A 27,575-nucleotide genomic window follows, 5' to 3' on the forward strand; every position below is an offset into this window, starting at 1 on the left:
GAGACCATCCAGGCTGTCCTGGGCTGGAGCCCTGCTTCCCTCTGCTGTTTTGTGGGTTCTGCCGTTCTAGAATTGCTTCAGAGCCATTTTTTATAGGTTTTTGGAGGGACTCATTAGGGAGCTCACGCTATTCCCTGCTGACCAGCCGCCATCTTGGCCAACCTCCTAAAAAATTTTTTTAACATTCATTTTTAAAGCCTTAAGTTCCATAGTCTCTCCCTTCCTCCCTCCCCACCCACCTTCATAGAGAAAGCAAGCACTTTGATATAGGTTATACGTGTGTAGTCATGCAAAACTCTTCCATAACAGTGTTCTCTTCTAATTTCCCTCAATCTGTTGTACCTTCTATTATCTCCCCTCTCTTATCCCCTTCCCCTTTGCTTTCCTGTAGGGTAAGATAGATTTCCATATCCAATTGAGTGTGTACGTTTTTTCTTCCTCTAATGGCAAGCAAAGTGAGACTTTTTGCTGTTTTTTTTTATTTTGAAGTGCTTCTCAGCACTAAGGTGACCAAGTTCCTTTGACCGATCCTTGCTTTTGATTGAATCAAGAGCCTTTGATTGAATCAAGAGTCTTTGATGACCTGCTTAAGTCACAAGAAATCCTAAGTAGGTCTCATGAGTTTGAGTCACATGGTTGTGATGCCTTCTGATCCTGAAGAAGTGTACATATACTCTAAGGTTAGCATTTTGCTTCTGGGGCTCACTCATTGGAAGATTGTTCCTGTGATTTTGCCAGACAAGAGTCTGGGTAGCCCTTAAGGAGCTGCCCTCCCCAGCTTAGAAAACCAAGATGTTAGTGCTTCTCTCTCTGGTAACTATGTATATATTGCTATGGTCAGACAGAAGCCTGTCTGTTGATTTGTGTTATTTGCTGTGTTTATATAATTTTTGCTTGTAAATTCTATTTGTGTTTTCTCTGAAGTTCAGAGTGCTGACTTTTTCCTGTGAACTAAGTGAATGATATATGTATGTTTAATTAAAGTGAGATTGTAAACCCACTAAAGTTGCTTTCCTTAGAAAAGTGGATCAAAAAACCTGTGCTAGCAGCCCTCCTGTGTGCTGGTGTTACTGGCTTTACACCTCCTCCACAGCAGCTGCTAGCAGCATTGTTGTTATATTTCCTTAAGGCAAATCTGATGACAGACAAGCTTACTTATTCCCTCTCACCTCCCCCTTCTTCCCCTCCATCGCAAAAGCTCTTTCTCGTCTCTTTTATGTGAAATGATTTACTATATTCTACCTCTCCCTTTCTCTTTTTCCAAGTACATTACTCTTAACACTTAATTTTTTTTAAGGTATTGTCCTTTCATATTCAGCTCACCATGTGCCCTCTGTCTATATACATACACACACATATGTACACATATATACATATACACACATACACATACACACATACACACACACATATATACACACATACATATACATACATACATTCAGACACATATACATACACATACACACATACACACACACACACACACATACACACACACACACACACACATATATATATATATATATATATATATATATATATATATATATATACACACACACATTCCCTCTAACTACCTTAATACTGAGACAGGTCTCTTAAGTTGCAAATATCATCTTTCCAGGTAGGAATGTAAACAACACAACTTTAAAAGTCCCTCAAGGCTTCTCTTTCCTGTTTACCTTTTCATGCTTCTCTTGATTCTTGTATTTGAAAGTCAAATTCTCTATTCATCTCTGGTCTTTTCAACAAGAATGCTTGGAAGTCCTCTATGTCATTGAAACTCCATTTTCCCCTGAAATATTATACTCAGTTTTGCTGGGTAGGTGATTCTTGACTTTAATTTTATCTCCTTTGACCTCAGGAATATCATATTCCAAGCCCTCCAATCCCTTAGTGTAGAATATGCTAAATCTTGTTATATCCTGATTGCGTTTCCACAATATTTAAATTGTTTCTTTCTGGCCACTTGTAATATTTTCTCCTTGACCTAGGAACTCTGGAATTTGGCTACAATATCCCTAGGAGTTTTCCTTTTGGGATCTCTTTCAGGAAATGATTGGTCAATTCTTTCCATTTCTATTTTACCTTCTGCTTCTAGAATATCAGGTCAGATTTCCTTGATAATTTATTGAAAAATGATGTCTAAGCTTTTGCTTTGATCATGGTTTTCAGGTAGTCCAATAATTTTTAAATTAACCCATTTTACAGGTCAGATGTTTTTCCAATGACATATTTCACAGTCTTCTATTTTTTCCATTATTTTGATTTTGTTTTATGATTTCTTGATTTCTCATAAAGCCATTAGCTTCCATTTGCTCCATTATAATTTTTAAGGAATTATTTTATTCAGTGAGCTGTTTGACTGCCTTTTCCATTTGGCAAATACTGCTTTTAAGACATTCTTGTCCACATTGCCTTTTTGGACTTCTTTTGCCATTTGGGTTAGTCTGTTTTTAAAGGTGTCATTTTTTCAGCATTTTCTTGGGTCTCTTTTAGCAAGATGCTGACTTGTTTTGCATGATTTTTTTCCATCGTTCTCATTTCTCTTCACAGATTTTCATCTACTTCTCTTATTTGATTTTCAAAATCTTTCCCGAGCTCTTCCATGGCCTGAGGCCATTTCATATTTTTCTTAGAGAATTTGGATGTAGGAGCCTTGAACTTGTCTTCCTCTCACTGCATGCGCTGATCTTCCTCATCCCTAAGTGTGTAAGAAAACATCTTTTCACCAAGAAAGTAACCTTCTGTAGTCTTATTGTTTTCCCTTTGTTTGCTCATTTCCCCAGCCAATTATTTAACTTTTGAGCTCTTTCTTAAGTGGAGGGTGTACTGCCCCAAGTTTCAGGGGTTTTGTGCAGCTCTTTTTACAGATATCTCTCAGGACCTGTAAATTCTTAGTTTCTCCGAAGTGGTATGATAAGAAAGAGAGGTGTTTACTCCTTTCCCGGCCTGTACTTGGGCCTGTGAGTAACCACAAGCACTCTTTTCTGCCCTGGAATGGCAAAGAGGGTTCCTTCTCCCCAACTGCCACCAGCTCCACCACATGAACATTCCTCCTCACCCCAGGACTGCCACCAAGGACTGTGACCCAGCTCAGCTGCTTTGGTCTCCCACCATCTGTAAGATGAGAGCTCTAGAAGCAGCTGTGACTGTGGCAGTGGCTGTCGCCACAATGGGGGTAGGCCTGGGGCTGTGGCCCAACTATGCTCCTCTTAGAGCTTTCCCACTAACCTTTGAAGATGTCTTTGGCATTTGTGGGTTGAGAAGTCTGGAAACCACAGCAGCTGACAGTGATTCAGTGCCCTGAGGCCTGCTCCACTCCCATCTGTGCTGGAGCATCCCAGGCTGGGATGTGCTCTGCTCTGAGCCTCTTCCTGTTGGCCTTCCAGATTGCTTTGGTCTGGAAATCTGCTTCATGCTGTCATTTTTTGGCTTCTGCTGCTCTAGAATTTGTTTAGAGTCATTTTTACAGGTATTTCCAGGCGTTTGGGGTTAGAGTCAATCAGATACCTGCTTTTACTCTGCCATCTTTGCTCTGCCTCTTAAAAAATCTTTTAAAAACTCATTTTCAGAGATACCTGATTGAAAGATGCTCACATCAAATGTATCTTATTAGAGAACCAAGTGAACAAACATCTGTTTTTCAATTCAATTCAAGTAGATGGATAATATGGTTAAATTAGATTGATTTTAGAAACCATCTTTTCCTTAAGTCAATTTATTGTCCTTTATATTATAGATGGAAGAAAATTGTTATAACTTTCCAATTCTCATTTTCTATTTTGTAGGCTAGCTTGCTTTTTGTAGGGATAGTACTCAAGTCAAGAACAAAAGACATTCACTGGATGATTGAATGAAACAATAAATGAATCCCTAGTTGCCTCGGAATATTTGAAGTGCTATTCTATGGAAGTGAGAGTAGACCTATTCTACATTGCTCTAGAGAACAGAACTAGGACCAATGGATGGAAATAATGGGGCCTGGGAGAAAGGAAGAGGACAGATTTTTACTTCCTGTAAGAAAGCATTTGCAAAAAAATGTGGTTTTCAGCAATAGAAAGGACTGTCTCATAAATAAATTAATTCTCTATTCAAGCCAAAACTTATAGTCTGTAAGGAATGGGATAGAAAGCACTCCTGCTTTCAGAAGAACTAAATGACCTTTCAAATGCTTATATTCCAGGATTCTTTTAAATTGCAAAGATATAGTGAGCTGATGGTGAGTAGTGGTTCCCAAATGGGATGTCAGAATGGCTTTGTATGTTGGAAGTGTGGGTTTTATCCTCTTTTTGCGTATAAAACATACAGATATTTGCTTTCTCACAATACTGGTAAGAAAGGGTTTCTTGGCCCTTTATCCTTATTTTTCACTTGCAATAGACTCAAAAAATAGGATAATTTTCATATATTAGATCTCTAGTACATATAGTCTAGAATATTTTATTTTTGAAATTTGTGTCAAGGAATGTTTAATGAGAGAATATTATTTCTCCTTCCTTAACATCAACCTTAAAGTATTAAACTAGCCTAGTTTCCTTTAATAATGCACAATAGAGAAAATACTTAAATGTTCCAGGTCACATGAGCAAAATGATGGCAGATGACACATTTTCTCTGATCCTTCAGCTACTCAGACCTCTTCAAAACAGAAATTATGCACCAAAGACAAAACAACTTCACCTATTTTCGTGGCCTAGAACACTCAGAATCCAGAAGAGGGTAAAAAAAATCCCCTTAAGCCCCAGGAACTGATGCTCATTGACCCTGATCACACTCAGCCCCCATCCCCTCCCCTTTCCATGCTAACAAAAGTGAGGCTGCACAAACAGATCCATGACACAAATTGAAATCAAAACTCACTTCTATATTCTAGTCCTCCCTCCCACTTTTTCAGTGCCATAGAGACCCCAATTCCTGGATCCAAGAGTTTGGTCAGATCCCAAAGGATATCTTGGCCAGTCTTTCAGAAACAAAAGCCTGCCAGTGGCTGCAACCTGGAAGCACTAGCTCTACAAACTTTGGATTTCCTATGTAGGGAAATCAGGTTCTGAACTGCCTTTGTCAGACCAGCAAAACAAGGAGAAGAAAGAATGAAACACATAACCACGACTAGATACCCTGAACGTAGGGAACCGTGTAGCACTCCAGCAAGCTGGAGGGAAAGAATAGAGCAACCTACTGGTACCAGTTCTGACCACCCAAAAGTCAGTGAGGGCAAAGACCTAGGCTGGTGAACGATGAATTGCCCAGTGTGCAATCAGATTGAGACACTTTAAGATCCAGTCCACAAACAAACCATAATCAGGGGGATCTTGAACACAGGATGCAGAGAGAAAACCAAAGGATCATAGGTTTCCCAGAGGAACATAACAAGACAAAACACCTTAACACAATAATGAAGGAAATAATAGAAGATACATTCCCAGAACTTTTCGACATGGAAAATGATATTCCAATTGAAATAATTCACAGCTTGCCTCCAGGAAAAATAGCAATAATAGCAACAAAAATAACAACAAAGGCTACAAACACCAGAGTGGTTAAATTTTAAAATTCAATTCAGAAAGTTCAAGTTATGAGAGCCATTAGGAAAAATACCTTTAGATACAAAGTAAGAGACATTTGAATGCTGCAAGAGTATTCTGTACACATTAGAAAAAAGAAAAGGAATGGAATAATATGTTCCAAAGAGGACTAGAGTTCAAGATGCCTCTTAGGGTGACCTATCCTGCAAATCTGAGCTTAATTATGCACAACAAGAGATGGACATCCAATAATAAAGATGAGTTTGAAATATTTTTAGAAGAAAAAAATAGAATCAAGGATATTATTTGCTTCTTGGACAACTTAACATCAGAAATGCAGGAGTGAATAAATGTATCAGGCAGGAACATCAACAGAATGATAGTAAAAAGGCCAGTAGAGAGGATTCTGGGAAGATGGTGGAGGAGTTAAGAAAGTTCCAAACTCTCTAGATTTTTCCCAATAAAAGAAATAAAATAGTGCCTCAGGGTGAACATAGAGTGGTAAAAATACATAAAAGTAGGGGAAGAAGAGGGATCTTTCTGGGAAAATCAGAGAAGATCTGAAGACAAATCCTAGGGTAAGGCTTGGTCCCTGTGAAGAGTAAACACCTTCAGGCTAGAGACCACTTAAACAACAGGCATTAAGCCCTGGGGTTAGCTCTGTTCCAATACTGCCTCAGCCCCAGCCACAGAATATTTTAACCCAGGGATGAGGTGAGTTGGGCATCTGAGCTAAGGAAAATTGAGGAAGCCTCAATGAATTCCCAACCGAGCTGTGCTTTGGAGAACTAGCTGTGGGTGAGAAGGAACCAGCACACATTAGATGAGTGCAGAAGCAGGGGGTGGGGATGCTGATGGCTGTGGGCATTTACTGGAGGCTGAAGGTCTTGGTTTCAGTTCCAGGCCAGAGTGGAAAACTGGAGGGGGATCTGAGGCCAGAGGCACAATCCCTCATAACCAGGGACTAGAGATGATTACAGAAATTAAGCTACTGCAAATAAAAAGAATGCACAGAGAAAGGAGAAAGAATCCAACCATAGAGAGTTACTATAGGAATAGAGAAGACTGGGGTTGATCTTCAGAGGATGATACTGAAGCAAAGAAACCCCATTCTACTCTCAAATAGTAATGTTAAATGGTCACCTGCCCCAAAAGAATTCATAGAAGAACTTTAAAAATCAAATGAGATAGATTGAGGAACAACTAAAAGAAAAACAAGAACAGTCCAAGAAAAATTATGGAAAGAAAGTCAACCAACTAGAAAACGAGATTCAGAATCTTAAGGAAGAAAATGGCCCCTTGAAAATTGGAATTAGGCAAGAGGAAGCCAGTGAAGTTATAAGAGTTCAAGAAATAATTAAATAAACCATAAAAAATAAAAATAAAATAGAAGAAAAAGTGAAACATTTCACAAGAAAAAAAAAACAAATTATCTGGAGAAGAAATCAAGAAGAGAAAACATAAGAATAATTGGACTACCTGAAAGCTAGGATAAAAAAAAAGAATCTTCATACAATAATATAAGAAATAATTAAGGAAAATTACCCTAACACATTAGAACATAAGGAGACAGTAGAAGAAGAAAAAATCCATAAATCACCACCTGAAAGAGATCCTATGAGAAAAGCCCACAGGAATATTGTAGTCATATTGTGAAACCCCCAGATCAAGGATAAAATATTATGAGAACAAGAAAAAAAAAACAATGTAAATATGGTGTACAACAACAAGAATCACACAAGACCTAGCAGCAGTGACACTAAAAGACCACAGGTCTTGGAACACTATTTCTCAAAGAGCAAAAGAACTGGAGTTCAAGCCGAAAATATTTGATCATTATGTAAAGTTAATATTTCTCCTAATTTGTCTAAACATCTCTTTACCATTTCTTTTTTTTAATTTCCATTTTAGTCAGATTGTTAAAGAAAACATAGACAAAATCCCAAGAAAAATAAAGTAAAAAAAAAGTTTGCTTTGATATACATTCAGACTCAACCAGTTCTTTCACTGAAGTTGAATAATATTTTTCATCATATATCTTTCAGAAGTGCCTCAAATCATTGTATTACTGAGAATAGTTAATTCATTCACAATTGACAATCTTTCAATGTTGTTGTTACTCTATACCATGTTCTCCGGGTTCTGTTCATTTCATATCTCATTAATACTTCCAAAGACATCCCCTAATCTGGAAATCTAGGGATTTAGTAAGTATCAACAAAGGTAAGATCATATTCAAATGATAAACCCCAACTGATAAATGGCCAACAGATATGAACAGGGATTTTTACAGAAGAACAAATAAAGGTTATCTATTGTTATATGAAAAAATACTCTAAATCACTATTCATTAGGAAAGTAAAAATTAGAACAGATCTGAGGTACCACCTCCCACCTATCATATTGCTTAATATGGTGGAAAAGGAACATAATAAATATTGAAGGGGATGTCGGAAAAATGGGACAAGAATAAACTCCTGCTCATCTTGTGAATTGATCCAACCATTCTAGAGAGCAATTTGGAATTATACTCAAAGGGCTATCAAACTGTACATGTCCTTTGACCCAGAAATACTGCTACTAGGTCTGTAGCTCAAGGAGATTTAAAAAAGGAAAAGGACCTATTTATACAAAAATATTTACAACTCTTTTTTGCTTCAGCAAAGAAATGGAAATTAAGAGGATGTCTATCATTTGGGGAATGGATGAACAAGCTGTTTCTGAGGTACATAATATATTATTATGCTATAAGAAATGACAAGCAGAATGTTTTCAGAAAAAACCTGGAAAGACTTATTATAACTGATGCAAAATGAAATGAGCTGGACTAGGAGAACATTGTATACAGTAGCAGCAATGATCAACTGTGCATGACTTAATTATTCTCTTAAATACAATGGTCTAGTCCAAGACAACTCCAAGGGACTTATGATGAAAATATGCTATCTACATCCAGAAAAAGAAGTGAAGAAATACTTTTTAAAAACCTTTATTTTTCTTGTTTTTTTCCTGTTTTATTTTGAAACATGGCTAATATTAAAGTATGTTTTGCCTGACTGTACATGTATAATCCATATCAAATTGCTGGATTTCTCAATGAGGGAGGAAGAAAGGGAGGGGGAGGAATTTGGAATTCAAAATTAAAAAATATATGATGTCAAAAGTTGTTTTTATATGAAATTGGAAAAAAAATAAAAATTTTCACTTAAAAAATAAACCCCCAAAATTGTTTAAATGATGAAGAGAAATAGATTATGCACTGAACACTCAGCTTTTGACAAGTCCCAATCCAGGGAAATGTCAGTTTATTCCTGCTGTTATGTTCTTATTTTCCTATCATGTTCCTATCCATGGTTAAGTATCTGTTCTGAGCCCTTGTAGCACAATTAATACTATTTAAAATCTGACTCAAAGAATGGGTTTGTAGCCTTTGTAGCCACAAGTTCCCCACAAGTTTCAAAGGAAGATTCACAAAACACTTTTTTGGGAATGAGCTAGCTGCCATGGCAGTGATGCAATGTTTCTATGACAATATGACTCATCTTGAACACATCCTTGGTTCCACTTGACTGGATGTCTCTTGGGGGAAGAAGAGGTGCCATGAAAATAATAAAAGAAATTCAAGGTTTTCAATCAATTGAGTTTAGAATCCATTGGAATAGAACCAGGAACTATTCTGGGGTGGAGCAAACAAATCTTCAGCCAAAACTAAATTTATCTTAGAGACTCATGATTTTTTTTTTTAGTGGGAGGGGATAGGGGGTGCAGTTAGACATGTAGTTACAATGATTTCCATGTGTACTTTCTTTGATTAATCTTGTGTTGGACTGAAGACCTGAAGTTATTTTTCTTTCTTAGTAAGAAGGAAGTGAAGGGCTAAGACATAAAGACCATTGTTTTCTTTGCATTTGACAAACTGAGAAACTTTAATTATACAAAGCATACTTGATCAAACTTGACATTTCCCACTTTGTTGAAATTTCACTTGACAATCCTGGAAATAACAAGAAATAATCATTGTTCAAAATATATTTTGTCATAAGAACAGCAATGAAGGGATTTTACCTTCAGGCTATTTTTTTCACAAAAATTATCTTGAAATACTTTGAAAAGTAAGTACTTAAAAGAAGTCAGGTAGGGCAGTGATTGGGATTTTATTATTATCTCATATATGATAAGCAGAGCAAAATGCTGTCAAGTTCATTTTTCATTTTATTGAAAGGTTAAAAAGCAACGCGCTAGAAGTTTGTCAGCAAATGGATGGTCATGTTATTGGAGCATGTCTCTTTTAAGATAAATGCGGGTTTTTTTTCTGCTTTTAAATTAGCTTCATTGCTGTATACCTAGCAGTTGACTGGCTTAGAAATGAAAAACCTGGGCTGTCCTTTCAGTATTCAGTAACTTTTGTTACTTTGACTTTGTTATAAAATCAAAAGTTTGCTAAGAATATTTGGATTAGCTGTGAGACAGATAATAACCAAGGAAAACCTTCTTAGTGTGGAGAAGGACACAGAACTGACATATTGAGTTAGCTTATGCTTTTCCTTGCATTTGGTGGTATGCATATATTACAGGTCATATACCGAAGATGGCGGCTGGAAAGCGGGGAACAGCGCGAGCTCCCTGCTGAGTCCCTCCAAAACCTATAAAAAATGGCTCTGAACCAGTTCTAGAACTGCAGAACCCACAAAACAGCAGAGGGAAACAAGGCTCCAGCCCAGGACAGCCTGGAGGTCTCTGGGTGAGGTCTATCCCACACAGAGCTGGGAGCTGGGAGCGGAGCGGAGCAGAACCCAGTGTGAGCAGCATGGACCAACCAGACCAGGAGCCGGGCGGAATGTGCCCTACCACCCTGAATCAGTGAGCTGCGACAGTTACCAGACTTCTCAACCCACAAATACCAAAGATGGTGGAGAAGGTTAGTTGGAAAAGCTGTGGGAGTGGAAGGAGTTCGCGGTTTGGCTTCCAGCCCCAGGGGCGGTGGAGCTGGGGCAGCTACAGCTGTTGTTGCTTCTGGCCCCAGGCCCACCTGATGGGAGGAATTAAGTGGTGGATCAGAGCAGGAGTGCACAGCCTGCTGAAGATTTAAGCCCAGTCCGGGCTGGGGGTTCTTGGGGAAGGAGTAGTGCTGGTGTGACAGAGCTGGCACCACCCCCCCAAACGTTGAACATAAAACTCTTTAGTCTACAAGCTGTCATACCCCACTGAAAAACTCAAGGGTCAAGTTAGTTGGTTGGGAATATGGCCAGGCAGCAAAAACGCGCCCAGATTCAGTCTCAGAGTTTGCATTCTTTCTTTGGTGTCAAAGAAGACCAAAACATACAGACAGAAGAAGTTAACAAAGTCAAAGAGCCTACAACAGAAACCTCCAAGAAAAACATGAACTGGTCCCAGGCCATGGAAGAGCTCAAAAAGGATTTGGAAAAGCAAGTTAGAGAAGTAGAGGAAAAATTGGGAAGAGGAATGAGAAGGATGAGAGAAAACCATGAAAAACAAGTCAATGACTTGCTAAAGGAGACCCAAAAAATACTGAAAAATACACTGAAGAAAACAACACCTTAAAAAATAGACTAACTCAAATGGCAAAAGAGCTCCAAAAAGCCAATGAGGAGAAGAATGCCTTGAAAGGCAGAATTATCCAAATGGAAAAGGAGGTCCAAAAGACTACTGCAGAAAATACTACCTTAAAAATTAGGTTGGAGCAAGTGGAAGCTAGTGACTTGATGAGAAATCAAGATATTATAAAATAGAACCAAAGGAATGGAAAAATGGAAGACAATGTGAAATATCTCATTGGAAAAACCACTGACTTGGAAAATAGATCCAGGAGAGATAATTTAAAAATTATTGGACTACCTGAAAGCCATGATGAAAAAAAGAGCCTAGATATCATGTTTCAGGAAATTATCAAGGAGAACTGCCCTGATATTCTAGAGCCACAGGGCAAAATAAAAATTGAAAGAATCCATCGATTGCCTCCTCAAATAGATCCCAAAAAGAAATCTCCCAGGAATATTGTTGCCAAATTCCAGAGCTCCCAGATCAAGGAGAAAATACTGCAAGCAGCCAGAAAGAAACAATTTGAGTATTGTGGAAACCTAATCAGAATAACCCAAGGTCTGGCAGCTTCTACATTAAGAGATCGAAGGGCTTGGAATACGATATTCCGGAGGTCAATGGAGCTAGGATTAAAACCTAGAATGACCTACCCAGCAAAACTGGGTATCATGCTCCAAGGCAAAATATGGATTTTCAATAAAATAGAGGACTTTCAAGCTTTCTCAGTGAAAAGACCAGAACTGAATAGAAAATTTGACTTTCAAACATAAGAATCAAGAGAAGCATGAAAAGGTAATCACGAAACGGAAATTGCAAGGTGTTTTGTTTACATTCCTACATGGAAAGATGACATGTATGATTCACAAGACCTCAGTATTAGGGTAGCTGAAGGGAATATGCATATATATATATATATATATATATATATGTTTATGTACATATATATATATATAAGTGAATGTGTATGTACGTATATATATATATATATGAAAGAGAGGGAGAGAGCAGACACAGGGGGAGTTGAAGATGAAGGAAGATATCTAAAAGAAATAAAATCAAATTAAGGGATGAGAGAGCAACATACTGAGAGAGGGAGATAGGGAGAGATAGAATGGGGTGGATTATCTCGCATAAAGGTGGCAAGAGGAAGCAGTTCTGTGGGAGGAGGGGAGAGAGCAGGTCAGGGGGGAATGAGTGAACCTTGCTCTCATCAGATATGGCCTGAGGAGGGAATACCATACATACCCAATTGGGTATCTTACCCCACAGGAAAGAAGAAGGAGGAAGATAAAAAAGGGGGGGGATGATGGAGGGGAGGGCAGATGGGGGGGGAGGTAATTAAAAACAAACACTTTCAAAAGGGGACAGGGTCAAGGGAGAAAATTCAATAAAGGGGGATGGGTTGGGAAGGAGCAAAATATAGTTAGTCTTTCACAACATGAGTATTGTAGAAGGGTTATACATAATGATTCACATGTGGCCTATGTTGAATTGCTTGACTTCTTAGGGAGGGTGGGTGAGAAGGGAAGAGGGGAGAGAATTTGGAACTCAAAGTTTTAAAAACAGATGTTCAAAAGCAAAAAAAAAAAAGTTTTTGCGTGCAACTAGAAAATAAGATACACAGGCAATGGGGCATAGAAATTTATCTTTCCCTACAAGAAAGGAAGGGAAAAGGGGATGGGAGGGGAGTGGGGTGATAGAGGGGAGGGCTGACTCTGGAACAGGGCAACCAGAATATATGCCATCTTGGAGTGGGGGGTAGGGTAGAAATGGGGAGAAAATTTGTAATTCAAACTTGTGAAAATCAATGTTGAAAACTAAATATGCTAAATAAATAAATTTAAATTAAAAAAAACAGTCATATACCTGGTACTAAGCTACCAAGCTTATATTCTTATGGGGGAGAAAACATTTATGTAAGTATGTACATGTTAGATAAATACTTTAAATCTGAGATAATCAGAGAGAGAAGGCACTAGCAGTGAGAGTGACTGGAAAAGGTCTCTTGTAGAAGGTAGGGGTTGAGCCTGGGAAGGAAACCTGAAAAGACTGGAGGCCAAGATGAGGTAATGCAGGTAAGGCATGGGTTACAACCAAGGAAAAGCCACAGAGCTGAGAGACAGAGAGGGATGACTAGCAAAAAGGCCAGTCCCACTAAACTGTAGAGTACATGAAGGGTGTGAAATGTGAGAAGACTAGAGGTAGGAAGAAAAGGGGCAGTGAGGTAATGAGTAGTAGTTTTAGATTCAAAGGACCTAGATTTAAACCTTGCTTCTGACACTTACTACCTAGTGATGTTAGATAAGTCAGTTTCCCCACTGTTAAAAATGATGAAGTGGGACTAAATGGCCTTTAGGGTCCCATCTTGCTCTAAAACTATGATCAATTATCAGTCCAAAGTGGGTGTCTATAGTGTTTTTGTATGTCCCCTACTAGCAAGTAACTCATGTACATGGTTGTAGTTATTTTCTGGAAAAAGGAACAGAGCCATAAGTAGAAAAATTTCACATGCTGCAAGAGGAATGTGATAAAAGAGGCAGTGAGCGTAAGGAAGGGATTCTTGATGGTGCTCCTGGAAGCATCAATCATGCTCAGGGTCACCTCTAGGTTTGTACTCAGAAAGAGAAGTCCCCATGTAAAGAAACATGGTTTAAGTTCAAGAATGCAGCTTGGCAGGGGAGAAAGGATTATGGTAAATGGCAACCAGTAGTTGTGTGGGTAGAACAGGGGCTACCAATGATGGAAAGGAGGCAGAAGACAATAAGACCAAGGAAGCTATTGTCAGTGTTCTTTAAATTTATATCAGAGAAAAGTTTCAGAGTCCTCTTCCCTACATGCAGCTCTGCAAATGTGTAAGGAGATTGGTACTTTACAGATCACTTGTCTTTGGTATAAGTGTGCTTTGATGTTCTGAGACAATATAGCTTGTTCTCTGAAGGAGGAGGAGGAGAAAGAGGAGGAAGAGGAGGAAGAGGAAGAAGGAGGAAGAGGAGGAGGTGGGGGAGGAGGAGGAGGAGGAGGAGGAGGAGGAGGAGAAGGAAAGTAAGGATATTTTGTATTTGCCAATCTTAGGACAAGGGTTACTGCCTTTTCTTAAGAGAACATAGCATTTTATCAGCTATCTGATGATATCAATTGAGTCTGAAGCTGGAAAATATGGATACTACAGGTTTTAAGTCCAACAGAGTGGTGGAATAGCATGAAAAGTAACAGCAGAGAAGCAGACTAGTAGATTAAATATTCTCGCCAAGATTCTATTCCTGGGACATATCAAGAGAGCACAACTTGAATCAGTTCAGCTAAGTAGTGGAAGCATGTGTCTTATACAAAATCTATACTCACCAAGGAGCTTCTATAAACAGTTCCCAAGGCAAAAAGAGGATGTTAAAGTCACAATTCCAGAATTATTAGTTGCCCTGACAATATATATTCCCTCTATGTGTACTTACTAACCTAGACTTTGTGTGTGTGCCTGCTCTCTACATGGTTACCATATGCATTACTAGGAGAGTATGATCCAGGTTTATTGTTGGAATATTATATTGGAATATTATACGGAGTATTATAATATACATACATACATATGTATATGTATGTATGTATTTTAAATAATGTGTTAATTTAATTGCTACTGGCTGATTTATTAATAGAAAATATACCAATCATGGCTTATGAGCTACAGTATTAGTAGGAATAGTTGTCAACAAAGGTTACCTCTAGGACCCTGAGAGTAGTGAAATATAGCAGCAACCTTCCCTCTGCAGAATACACAACCTGCCATCATGGAGATCAAGGGGCAATAAACTACATAGAGTGAAAAAAGAATGAGATCCCCTGAGAGAACAGGGAAATGAGAGCAACTAGCCACCGTATTGTGAACTGGCTTATACAAGGCAAGGTGGTACAATATTTTGGTGTATCTATTCTAAAACCAGTCATTTAGATTCATTCATAGGTTATCTATTATAGTAAGAAACATGAGACTCCTTCTCTCCTTGTGAGGGAATGTTTCAAAGTATTCCGGATGTTGCATGTGTATCCTTTGATCCTTTGATTGTCAGGGAATTGGGGTTAGCTGAATGATTTTTGAAATTAGCCTATTCTAGCTCCATTAATATTTATGCAAATGTTTTCACCTGGAATTCCTTAATGATCTTGGGAGTTCCCAGGCTTTAAAGGAAGCAGAATAAAGGGAGCAAATGTACCAGTAAAATCTGAATTTTTTAAACTTCTGCTTAAAGAATTGGTGGTTAAAGAACAGATCTGATTTTTATACAGACAATACTACTAAATGACCGTAGAATGCTTTGAGCTTTGCTCCCTTTGAACAATTTTAAAGGTACATTTGGAAGATAGAAAATATGGATATGTAGTATTCATCTGAATAGAGCTTCTCCAGAAAATAGGCCAGATTGCTAATAAGAGTTCATTGAAAGGAAACATTTTCTCATGAAGTATAAAATAAGTACAGTCAATTCTCAACTTTCATGGGGATAACATTCTTAGAAAATGACACAAAGTCAAAAATATGAATGTTGATACTTTGAATCTATAAGAAATAGGGGGGTTAGGTTCCTGCAATCACTAAAAAACTATAATATTTTCCTAGAGATTGCTGAAAATTCAAAACATCAATTTCGATAATATAGGCTTTACCTAATACAGTAACCATAAAATAACACGTAAAATGCAGTACACAAAATAAAATTGGTAACATGCAAAACCTTTTTCTTACTAATAATTCCTTAGAATTCTGTGACTTTTTCTGATAACATCTCAATTACAAAAAAAATTATTTCAGACAATTTTCACTTTTTATAATGTGAAATCTACAGTACCATAAATACTGTACAGCAAATAAAATTCTTAAAACTAAAACTTTTTAATCTAAATATCACCTTCCACTGTGTCATATGGTGGTATGAGAGCATTGTTCCATATATTATACTGTTGTAAACCTCTCTGCCTTGACTACCCTTTGAAAGTCAGGTGAGAGGTTCCTGGGACTTTAGTTGCTGCTGTCAGAAGATGCCAACATTAGCGAGGTCTCCGCATCACCTCTAATACTCTGCCCTTCATGGTTGTTGAATAATGCTGGAGATTATGAAGGATACACCACCTTGAAATAATCCATCAGCAATGTCTGCTTTTAGCCTTGTTTGAGATCCTTAAACATCTTGAAGTATGGGAACATAGCAGAGGTGAGTTAATGTTTAACCTTGAGATTGCAGTTGATGATGGGATGAGCAACCTCAATGTCTCTAGCCAGCTGGTCAATTATGCTAAGCTATCGTTCAAGCCTGGAAAGTCTGACTGGTATAATTTTTTTTCTCTACTGTGCATATTCACAAATGTTCATGGTTCAACAAGAAAGTGAAAATGAGGCTACTAATAAAATCACCCAAATGCTTGAAGTCTCAAACGTTAAATGTGAGAATGTTGAGGATTACCTGTATATGAGGAATGTGTGTGTGTATTAATATGTAATCTTCAGTGGAAGTTTTATTCTGCATTTTTTTAATTAAGGGGGTTTTCTCATTTTTGAATGTCACTGTTCCCCTTGTCCTCATTTTATTCACTGTAATTCACAAACTAAAAGTATCCTTAATGTCCACATTCAGATTTTGCACAAATTCCATTTAAGGGGAAAAATGATAGACAACATTCTCACTAATAGAGAAATTTGTGACCAAGGAACAGTGATCAAATCTATAACTATGCTCTTAGCAAATGGAATTATTAGTCAGGATAAGGAAAGGTCAAGTCAGCTTCAAATATTTGAATATTCAGGCATTAAACAGCAACATACCTTCTATACTCTGAATAACCAAATTAAGTAGTGAAAATTAGCCTTAATTATTTATATAAACCTTTTTGTAACCAACTTCAATAGGTGTTTGCTAATTTTTTTTAATGTGCATTCTTGAACTTAATTTTTTTATGTGAGAAAGTTTGTGCTGAGTACATGCTAAAATGTTGTTTTTTGAGATCAGTATCTACCCTATAGTAGCTCATACTCTAGGGAATTGGGGTAGGGATGAGGATTGAGATCATTCATGTGAAAGAACACTTGCCCAGGTATTAAGAGAAGTGAATCTATTTTGGACTCCATTTATAAATATTACAACCTTGGATAAATAATTTTAATTCTCTGGATTTCTTTCTTATTGTGTAAAAGGAGGAAGTTAGAATGGACGGTAAGGGAAGGGAAGGGGAGAGAAAGGAAGGGAATTGTTTGTATCAAAAAACAAGTGAAAGTTGTGAAGAGGGATGGTCAACAGTGTCAAATACCACAGAGAACAAGAAGAATGAGGAAGGGGGAAAAGACTATTGGATTTGGCTATTAACTAGAGCATGGAAATTCAGCAGGGATCAGAGCACCAATTACAGAAGGATTGCAATAAGTTTTTTTTTATATTCACTCCACTGGCCCTGTCCAAACTACCATCTAAAAATTATTTAATAGCACCAAGTACAGTATAAGGGACCCTGGACTGTTCTATATGTAACCTATTTTTTTCTGTTTGGGAATTGGTTATGAGACTTTCCTACATTTGCAGCACCATTTTTTTCTAACTTCTCCCCCTCTAACTCTGTCTAAAAGAGATCCAGGGACCTCTCCAGCCCATCTCTGTACCTCCTACAGTAGTTCTAGGTCTGCTGATTTCCTGTTGATAGAAGTTACCTAGCCATTCTGCTTTTTCTGTAGCAGGTCACTTTTACTCAAATATGACGATTGATGATTACACCATACTTGAGTTCTCAGTGGGTGGATCCTATACTTTAAGAAAAGGAAAGCTTCTTTTGAGATATGTTTATGTGTGCTTGGAACCAACTTTTGTTTATCTATTGGTGCTAAAACCTAAGATTTGTACTTTTTCTATATCTTGTATTTTTAGAGATGCTTAGGGAACTGACAGGTTAAGTGATTTACTTTGAGTCACAAAGCTAATAAATGTCAGGATCATTTCTTGAATTTGGGTCTTCCTGCTTCTTAAATTTGCTCTTTATCTACCATGGCTCTATGCCTCTTAAATATCATTAAAAAAAAAGCTTTCCTAGAAGTACCACTTCCCATACTTATGACGACCATGTTCATTACTTAATAGAGTAAGGAGGGGCCGTGGACACTCACTGACACCTAATTATGTGAAAAAATTATAAAGCACGTTAAAGACAACAGGAGATTAAGGTTATTCATGAATAATAGCACTTTATAATAATTGATGTTCATAATGCTTCTGAGTCATTAAGAAAAAATTAAATTATGTTCAGCATTCTGTTGAAATAACGGAAGTATATATAGGAAGTCCTTGCAGTAACTGCAGTTTATGTTCCTGGAAAAGGTGCTATAAAATATGAATTAAAATGATGTAAGTTTTATCTGATCTTAACCTAGAAACAATGGTATAATAAGCACTTAGGTTCTTGACAAAGGATCTGATGACCAATGATTTTGCAGAAACTATGACAAACATTTAAGCAACTAAAAAAATTATACACCATAAATCATTATATATATAGTGTAATGCTTTCTGAAGATTAGCTTTAGGTACTATATCACATTAAAGACAATTTCATGGAAATTGGTTACTGTACTGCTCTATTTAAACAATATATATCCTTCTAAAGCCTTAGAATCTGCAAAAATATAAATTGATAAACTAGGCTAACATAACAACCAACCATACATAACTCTATTTAATATAATTTAGTGTTGTAGTGTATTGTATAAAATTATCTAATTCTTGCATTATTATTTTTACTGGAACAAATAAAAGCACACCATGAAATTCAGAAGGGCTTCTCTGAAAAATTTCTAAAAGCATCTTTGGAAAGATTTTGGGGAAAGACTCAATGTCATCTTATGAGTTAAAGAAAATAGATAAAAAAATCTGTTTTGCCACTTCCTTTATCCAAATTTCCCTGTGAAAAAACATAGGCTTTAAATACCAAGCTGTTACTTGTTCTGTCCCATTATCTCCCTCATTAGAATGTAAGTTCTTGAGAGCAAAGACTATCTTTGATTCTTACCACAGTGCATTTTGCATAGTAAAAAATCTAAAGATTCATTTCATTCATTCTTTTGTTGGTTCTTACATTCATTCGTTCCTTTGTTTTTGAAAGAAAATACCTTTATTTGATGAGCTGCCATCTCATAGAACAGCATGGCAACTTCACCTAGCTCTGTGCTCTTGCAAAACATAACTCAAGGTTTCATTCTTTTAGTAAATTTTGTAGACTTAAGATGTCAAAATGCATAGCACAGTATCTATTTACACAGATGATAATAGATCAAAAGTTAGAATGGACCACAAAAACTACGCAGTCTAACCCTTTCACTTTGTATTTGGGGAAACTGAGGCCCAAGGAGATTATATGACTTGCCCCTAGATGATGTCCTGGAAAGGATAATATTCTAGGTCCTCTGTTTCCAGAGTTGGTTCCTTTTTAATTGTTGATGTGAATGGCAACCAAAGTCAAAAGCACACAATCACAAGTTACATACTGAGTCTATAAATCACTCTTTTGGTATTCTTATCAAACAACTCCTATCTACAGAAGACTTCATTCATCATTGGAGGAAACACAGAGTTTAGATAAGAAATGGAACCTGTACTGCAGACTAGGGTTACGGGGTTGACACGAAGACAGATAGCTCTATTATTCCTTTTTATACAAGTGCTTTAGAGAGATATACAGTGAACTTCTATGAGATTCTGAGAGGGGGGTGGTTGTTATCAACTAAACTAACTATCAATTAAAGATATTAGAAAAAGGGTCCATGGACATGATGGTATTTGACTTGGCCTTTAAAGATTACATAGCAATTCATTTGGTTAAAAGGATATGGGACAGAATTCCATGCATGGTGAAGAGTGTGAGCAGGAACACAAAGGAATTGAGTGCACTGTGTAGGAGGATGAGAAAGGGGAAGAGGAGGGAAAGTAGTCTGGTTGACTAAAGCATTGAGTTCATGGGGAGAAGTAAAGCAGATAAAATAAATATTTTCATTTCAACCACAATCTTTCTTGCAAATAAAGAATCACAACCATTGCAGGAACTCCATTTCTGCCCATTTTGCTGTCCTTCTTAAGGATCAGACATTATGTGTAATAAGGAATAAGACTGTAAGGGATGATTGAATTTTGTTTCCACAGAAATTTTATGAAACATAATTTGAAGTAAGAGATAAAACTAATTGTAATAGAAATCCAGAGGGGATTCTGGAAGCCTGTTAATTAGAATATGTAATATCAGACTCCTCTAAGGCCTTTTCCCTGTGTATCAAAAACTGTCTGACCAGGTTTGGTTCAGCAGGGATGGAGCCTATTAACCCAGACACTGTCTTAGATAATGGGACTCTTTCTCATGGACATCCTGGGTTCAGAATCTTCAACTCACAGTTTTTGGCAATTCTTCTAACAATCAAGAAAATTCCTTTCTTATGCTATCTGATGCAGACAAACTGGGAAGAGACTAAAAGTATTTTTTTTAAATTAAGAAAATGGGGGGGGGGCGCAGAGCCAAGATGGCAGCATGAAAACAGGGACTTGCTTAAGCTCTCTCCCAAATCCCTCCAAACACCTGTAAAAATGGCTCTAAAAAATTCTAGAGCTAGAGAACCCACAAAATAACAGAAGGAAACAAATCTTCAGCCCAAGATGGCCTGGATGGTTTCTGGGAAGGATCTATCATACTGTGCTGGGAGCGAAGCACAGCCTAGCATGGACCATGTCAGGATAGACCAGGCTGGAGTAGATATGGCAGAGCAGGCCTCAGGGCCCTGAATCACTGAGCTGTGGCAGTTTCCAGACTTCTCAACCCACAAACTCCAAAGGCAATGGAGCAGGTCAGTGGGGAAACTGCTGGATCTGATTGAGAAAAGTGATCCATCAGTCCCCAGCCCCAAGGGCAGCAGAGGTGGCTGTGGCAGCAGAAGCAGGAAGCTCCAGAAACTGCTTCCAGAGCTCTAGCTGCAGATGTTTCTGGAGTTCCAGGCCCACAGACAGTTGTAGGAATCAAGCAGCTGATCAGAGTGGGAGTGCAGTGATCACAGGAGCAAGGTTCTTTTGCTTTGCTCCCTTGGATCTGGGTTATGGTCCTGGTTGCCACTTCTTGGGGGAGGAGGAGTACTGGTGTGGCAGAGCTTTGTGGTAGTGGTGGAGAGGGAGTCTTCCTGGTAGTTACATGGCAGAAAGGAGTGCTTGCACTCATAGGCCAGAGCACAGGCCAGAAGAGGAGCATCATACCACCTCAGAATAGAAGTAGCTCTGAAAACAGCAGCGCAAAACCTTAAAGCTTGGGACAAAGCACTGTTCACTCTGAAAGCAGTCATAATCTGACAAAAAGCTGAAAAGTGAAGCAATTGGCTGGGAACATGAGCCAACAGTGTAAAAGGACTGAGAATATAGAATTTTTGATGACAAAGAAGATCAAAACATACAGCCAGAAGAAGTCAACAAAGTCCAAAATCCTACATCAAATGCCTCCAAGAAAAACATGAAATGGTCTCAGGCCATGGAAGAGTTCACAAAGGATTTGTAAAAGGAAGCAAGAGAAATAGAGGAAAAATTGGGAAGAGAAATGAGAGAGATGCAAGAAAACAATGAAAAACAAGTCAACAACTTGCTAAAGGAGACACAAAAAATAATGAAGAAAATAACTCCTTAAAAATAGACTAACCCGAAGATGGCGGCTGGTAAGCATGGACTAGAGTGAGCTCCGTACCCAAGTCCCTCCAAAAACCTATAAAAAATGGCTCTGAACCAATTCTAGAACGGCAGAACCCACAGATCAGCAGAGGGAAGCAGGGCTCCAGCCCAGGACAGCCTGGATCGTCTCTGGGTGAGGTCTATTCCACACGGAGCTGGGAGCTGGGAGCTGGGAACGGAGTGGAGCAGAGCCCAGCCTGAGCGGCGTGAAAGATCCAGACCAGAAGCCGGGCGGAGGGGGCCCTAGCGCCCTGAATATGTGAGTTGCGGCAGTTACCAGACCCCTCGACCCACAAACACCAAAGACTGCGGAGAAGGTTAGTGGGAAAAGCTGCGGGAGTGGAAGGAGTTCGCGGTTCGGCTTCCAGCCCCGGGGGCAGCGGAGGTGGGGCAGCTACAGCTGTTGTTACTTCCGGCTCCAGGCCCACCTGGTGGGAGGAATTAAGTGGCGGATCAGAGCAGGGGTGCACAGCCTGCCGAAGATCTAAGCCCAGTTTGGGTTGGGGGTTCTTGGGGAAGGAGTAGTGCTGGTATGGCAGAGCTGGCACCTCCCCCCCAAATATGGAACATAGAACACTTTAGTCTACAAGCAGTCATACCCCACTGAAAAACTCAAGGGTCAAGTTAGTTGGTTGGGAATATGGCCAGGCAGCAAAAACGCACTCAGATTCAGTCTCAGAGTTTGGATTCTTTCTTTGGTGACAAAGAAGACCAAAACATACAGCCTAAAGAAGACAACAAAGTCATAGAGCCTACAACAAAAGCCTCCAAGAAAAACATGAACTGGCCCCAGGCCATAGAAGAACTCAAAAAGGATTTGGAAAAGCAAGTTAGAGAAGTAGAGGAAAAATTGGGAAGAGAAATGAGAAGGATGCGAGAAAACCATGAAAAACAAGTCAATGACTTGCTAAAGGAGACCCAAAAAAACACTGAAAAATACACTGAAGAAAACACCACCTTAAAAAACAGACTAACTCAAATGGCAAAAGAGCTCCAAAAAGCCAATGAGGAGAAGAATGCTTTGAAAGGCAGAATTAGCCAAATGGAAAAGGAGGTCCAAAAGACCACTGAAGAAAATACTACTTTAAAAATTAGATTGGAGCAAGTGGAAGCTAGTGACTTTATGAGAAATCAGGATATTATAAAACAGAACCAGAGGAATGAAAAAATGGAAGACAAAGTGAAATATCTCCTTGGAAAAACCGCTGACCTGGAAAATAGATCCAGGAGAGATAATTTAAAAATGATTGGACTACCTGAAAGCCATGATCAAAAAAAGAGCCTAGATACCATCTTTCAGGAAATTATCAAGGAGAACTGCCCTGATATTCTAGAGCCACAGGGCAAAATAGAAATTGAAAGAATCCATCGATCGCCTCCTCAAATAGATCCCAAAAAGAAATCTCCTAGGAATATTGTCACCAAATTCCAGAGCTCCCAGATCAAGGAGAAAATACTGCAAGCAGCCAGAAAGAAACAATTTGAGTATTGTGGAAACCCAATCAGAATAATCCAAGATCTGGCAGCTTCTACATTAAGAGATCGAAGGGCTTGGAATGCGATATTCCGGAGGTCAATGGTGCTAGGATTAAAACCTAGAATCACCTACCCAGCAAAACTGAGTATCATGTTCCAAGGCAAAATATGGAGTTTCAATAAAATAGAGGACTTTCAAGCTTTCTCAGTGAAAAGACCAGAACTGAATAGAAAATTTGACTTTCAAACACAAGAATCAAGAGAAGCATGAAAAGGTAATCAAGAAACGGAAATTGCAAGGGACTTACTAAAGTTGAACTGTTTTGTTTACATTCCTACATTGAAAGATGATGCGTATGATTCATGAGACCTCAGTATTAGGGTAGTTGAAGGGAATATCCATATAAATATATATATATATATATATATATATGTATATATATGTATATATATATGTTTATGTATATATATAAGTGAATGTGTATGTGTGTATATATCTATGTGTATATGTATGTATGTGTATATATATATGTGTGTGTTTATGTATATATATATATATATATATATATATATATATATATATGTAAAAGAGAGAGAGCAGACACAGGGTGAGTTGAAGATGAAGGGAAGATATCTAAAAGAAATAAAATGAAATTAAGGGATGAGAGGGTAACATACTGAGAGAGGGAGATAGGGAGAGATAGAATGGGGTGGATTATCTCGCATAAAGGTGGCAAGAGGAAGCAGTTCTATGGGAGGAGGGGAGAGGGCAGGTGAGGGGGGAATGAGTGAACCTTGCTCTCATCAGATTTGGCCTGAGGGGGAATACCATACATACTCAGTTGGGTATCTTACCCCACAGGAAAGAAGAGGGAGGAAGATAAAAAAAAATAAAAGGGGGGGGATGATGGAGGGGAGGGCAGATGGGGGTGGAGGTAATCAAAACAAACACTTTGGAAAGGGGACAGGGTCAAGGGAGAAAATTCAATAAAGTGGGATGGGTTGGGAAGGAGCAAAATGTAGTTAGCTTTTCACAACATGAGTATTGTGGAAGGGTTATACATAATAATACATGTTTGGCCTAGGTTGAATTGCTCAACTTCTTAGGGAGGGTGGGTGGGAAGGGAAGAGGGAAGAGAATTTGGAACTCAAAGTTTTAAAATCAGATGTTCAAAAACAAAAAAAGTTTTTGTATGCAACTAAAAAATAAGATACACAGGCAATGGGGCGTAGAAATTTATCTTACCCTACAAGAAAGGAAGGGAAAAGGGGATGAGAGGGGAGGGGGGTGATAGAGGGGAGGGCTGACTGGGGAACAGGGCAACCAGAATATAAGCCATCTTGGAGTGGGGGGGAGGGTAGAAATGGGGAGAAAATTTGTAATTCAAAATGTTGTGAAAATCAATGCTGAAAACCAAATATGTTAAATAAATAAATTGCATTTAAAAAAAAATAGACTAACCCAAATGACAGAAGAGCTCCAAACTGTCAATTAGGAGAAGAATGCCTTAAAAGGCAGAATTAGCCAAATAGAAAAGGAGGTCCAAAAGACCACTAAAGGAAATACTGCCTTAAAAATTAGAATGGAGCAAGTGGAAATTAGCGACTTTATGAGAAATCGAGAAATTATAAAACAGAACCAAAAGAATGAAAAAATGGAAGACAATGTGAAATATATTACTGGAAAATCCACTGATCTGGAGAATAGATCCAGGAGAAATAATTTTAAAATTATTGGAATATTTGAAAGCCATGATCAAACAAAGAGCCTAGACATCATATTTCAAGAAATTGTCAAGGAAAAGTGCCCTGATATTCTAGAACCAGACAGTAAAATAGATATTGAAAGAATCCACTGATTGCCTCTTGAAAAACATCCCCAAAAGAAAACTCCCAGGAATATTGTCACCAAATTTCAGAGTCCCCAGGTCAAGGGGAAACTATTGCAAGCAGCCAGAAAGAAACAATTTGAATATTGTGGAAACACAATCAGGATAATGCAAGATCTAGCAACTTCTACCTTAAGGGATCAAAGGGCTTGAAATATGATATTCCAGAGGTCAAAGGAGCTAGGATTAAAACCTAGAATCACCTACCCAGCAAAACTGAGTATCATGTTCCAAGGCAAAATATGGATTTTCAATAAAATAGAGGACTTTCAAGCTTTCTCAATGAAAAGACCAGAGCTGAATAGAAAATTTGACTTTCAAATGCAAGAACCAAGAGAAGAGTGAAAAGGTAAAGAGAAAAGAGAAATCATAAGGGGCTTACTAAAGTTGAACTTCTTTGTTTATATTCCTACATCGGAAGATGATATTTGTAACTCATGAGATCTTTCTCAGTATTAGAGTAGTTGGAAGGAATATACATATACATACATACATACATACATACATACATACATACATACATACATATATATATATATAGACACAGGGAACAGGGTGAGTTGAATATGAAGGGATGACATACAAAAATAAAATTAAGGGGTGAGAGAGTAATATATCAGGAGAGGGAGAAAGGGAGAGATAGAATGGGGTAAATTATCTCACATAAAAGTGGCAAGATAAAGCAGTTATAATAGAAGGGGAGAGGGAGCAGGTGAAATGGAATGAGCGAATCCTGCTCCCATCAGATTTGTTTTGAGGAGGGAATAACATACACACTCAGTTGGGTATCTTACCCCACAGGAAAGAAGGAGAAAGGGGATAAAAAGGGGGTACGATAGAAGGGAGGGCAGATAGGGGAGGAGGTAATCAAAAGCAAACACTTTTGAAATGGGACAGGGTCAAAGGAGAAAATTGAATAAAAGGGAACAGGATAAGAGGGAGCAAAACACAGTTAGTCTTTCACAACATGACTATTATGGAAGTGTTTTACATAATGATACATGCTTGGCCTATGTTGAATTGCTTGCCTTCTTAGGGAGTGTGGGTGGGGAGGGAAGAAGGGAGAGAATTTGGAACTTGAAGTTCTAAAAACATCTGTTCAAAAAAAAGTTGTTTTTAATGCAACTGGGATACAAGATATACAGGCAATGGGATATAGAAATCTATCTTGCCCTACAGGAAAGTAAGGGGAAAGGGGATAAAGGTGGGGTGGGGTGACAGAAGGGAAGGTAGCCTGGGGAGAGGGGCAATCAGAATATATACCATCTTAGGGTTGGGGGGGTGGAAATGGGGAGAAAATTCATAACTCAAAATCATGTGGAAATCGATGTTGAAAATCAAAAATATTAAATAACAAAAATTTACATCCCATGGAAAAAAATAAAATAAAGAAAATGAGGATGAAAGGGGAGAGGAATTGAAATGGGAAAATTAGAACAGGGAGTAGGCACGTGGGGTGGGGTTTAGGTGTTTTCAGATAGTCTAAGAACCCTGAAATGCTGACCAATGGGATGCAGAGTGGGAAATTAGAATCAGAATGGGTTCTAAAAGGGCTCCATAATTACCTTAAAGTGTGCTTATTTTTTAGACACCCAGATCTTGCAAGACCGTATATATATGTGACATATATATATATATATGTGTGTGTGTGTGTGTGTGTGTGTGTGTGTGCGTGTGTGTGTATGTATGTATACATATATGTATACACATATATACACACATATATGTATGTGTATATACACGCATATGTGTTTGTGTGAATAAGCCAAGGATTATTTCAAGTGTATTTTAGACAGATTTCCATCTAAAGTGTTTAAAAAACAAAAAGTTTCAATGTTAAATTAGCATAAAAATCTCTTCACTGTGTAGGATAGCTGATTCCTTGACAAGTTTCAACAAATGAAATGCTCAATAAATCACAAATGATACAAATAGATGTGGCATTGACATTTTCATCAATTGAACCTGTTAATAATTTTCTTTACAATTCATGGATGAACTGAGCCAAATGTTATTGGGAGAGTAAGGCTGGAAAAAATATTTAAAATATAATACCTCTTATCTTAAAGTTGTTTGTATATTATTCTCGGAAGAAGATTCAAAAAAACCCAACTTGATCTGCTGATCAATATGTGTTATAAACAAAAGTGAGAATAGATTTCTGACAAAAGAAAAAAAATAGTAGTTCTGTGGAAATGTTTGGAAGGCTCTCATAGTCTGCCCCTGAACTGTTGTTAACTGAATTTAAAACTTTATTTCCTCTAGAGCTCAAATGCTACAATAAGCATATCCATGGAGAATGCTTAAGTTGTGACATTTAGCACAGTAAAGGAAGAAGATGCAGTCAAGGCATTCCTGATATGAGTTGAATACAAATACATTTTAAATTTCCACTCTAGCATTTG

This window comes from Trichosurus vulpecula, chromosome 6, assembly GCF_011100635.1.
Source record: "Trichosurus vulpecula isolate mTriVul1 chromosome 6, mTriVul1.pri, whole genome shotgun sequence".
Taxonomy (NCBI): Eukaryota; Metazoa; Chordata; class Mammalia; order Diprotodontia; family Phalangeridae; genus Trichosurus; species Trichosurus vulpecula.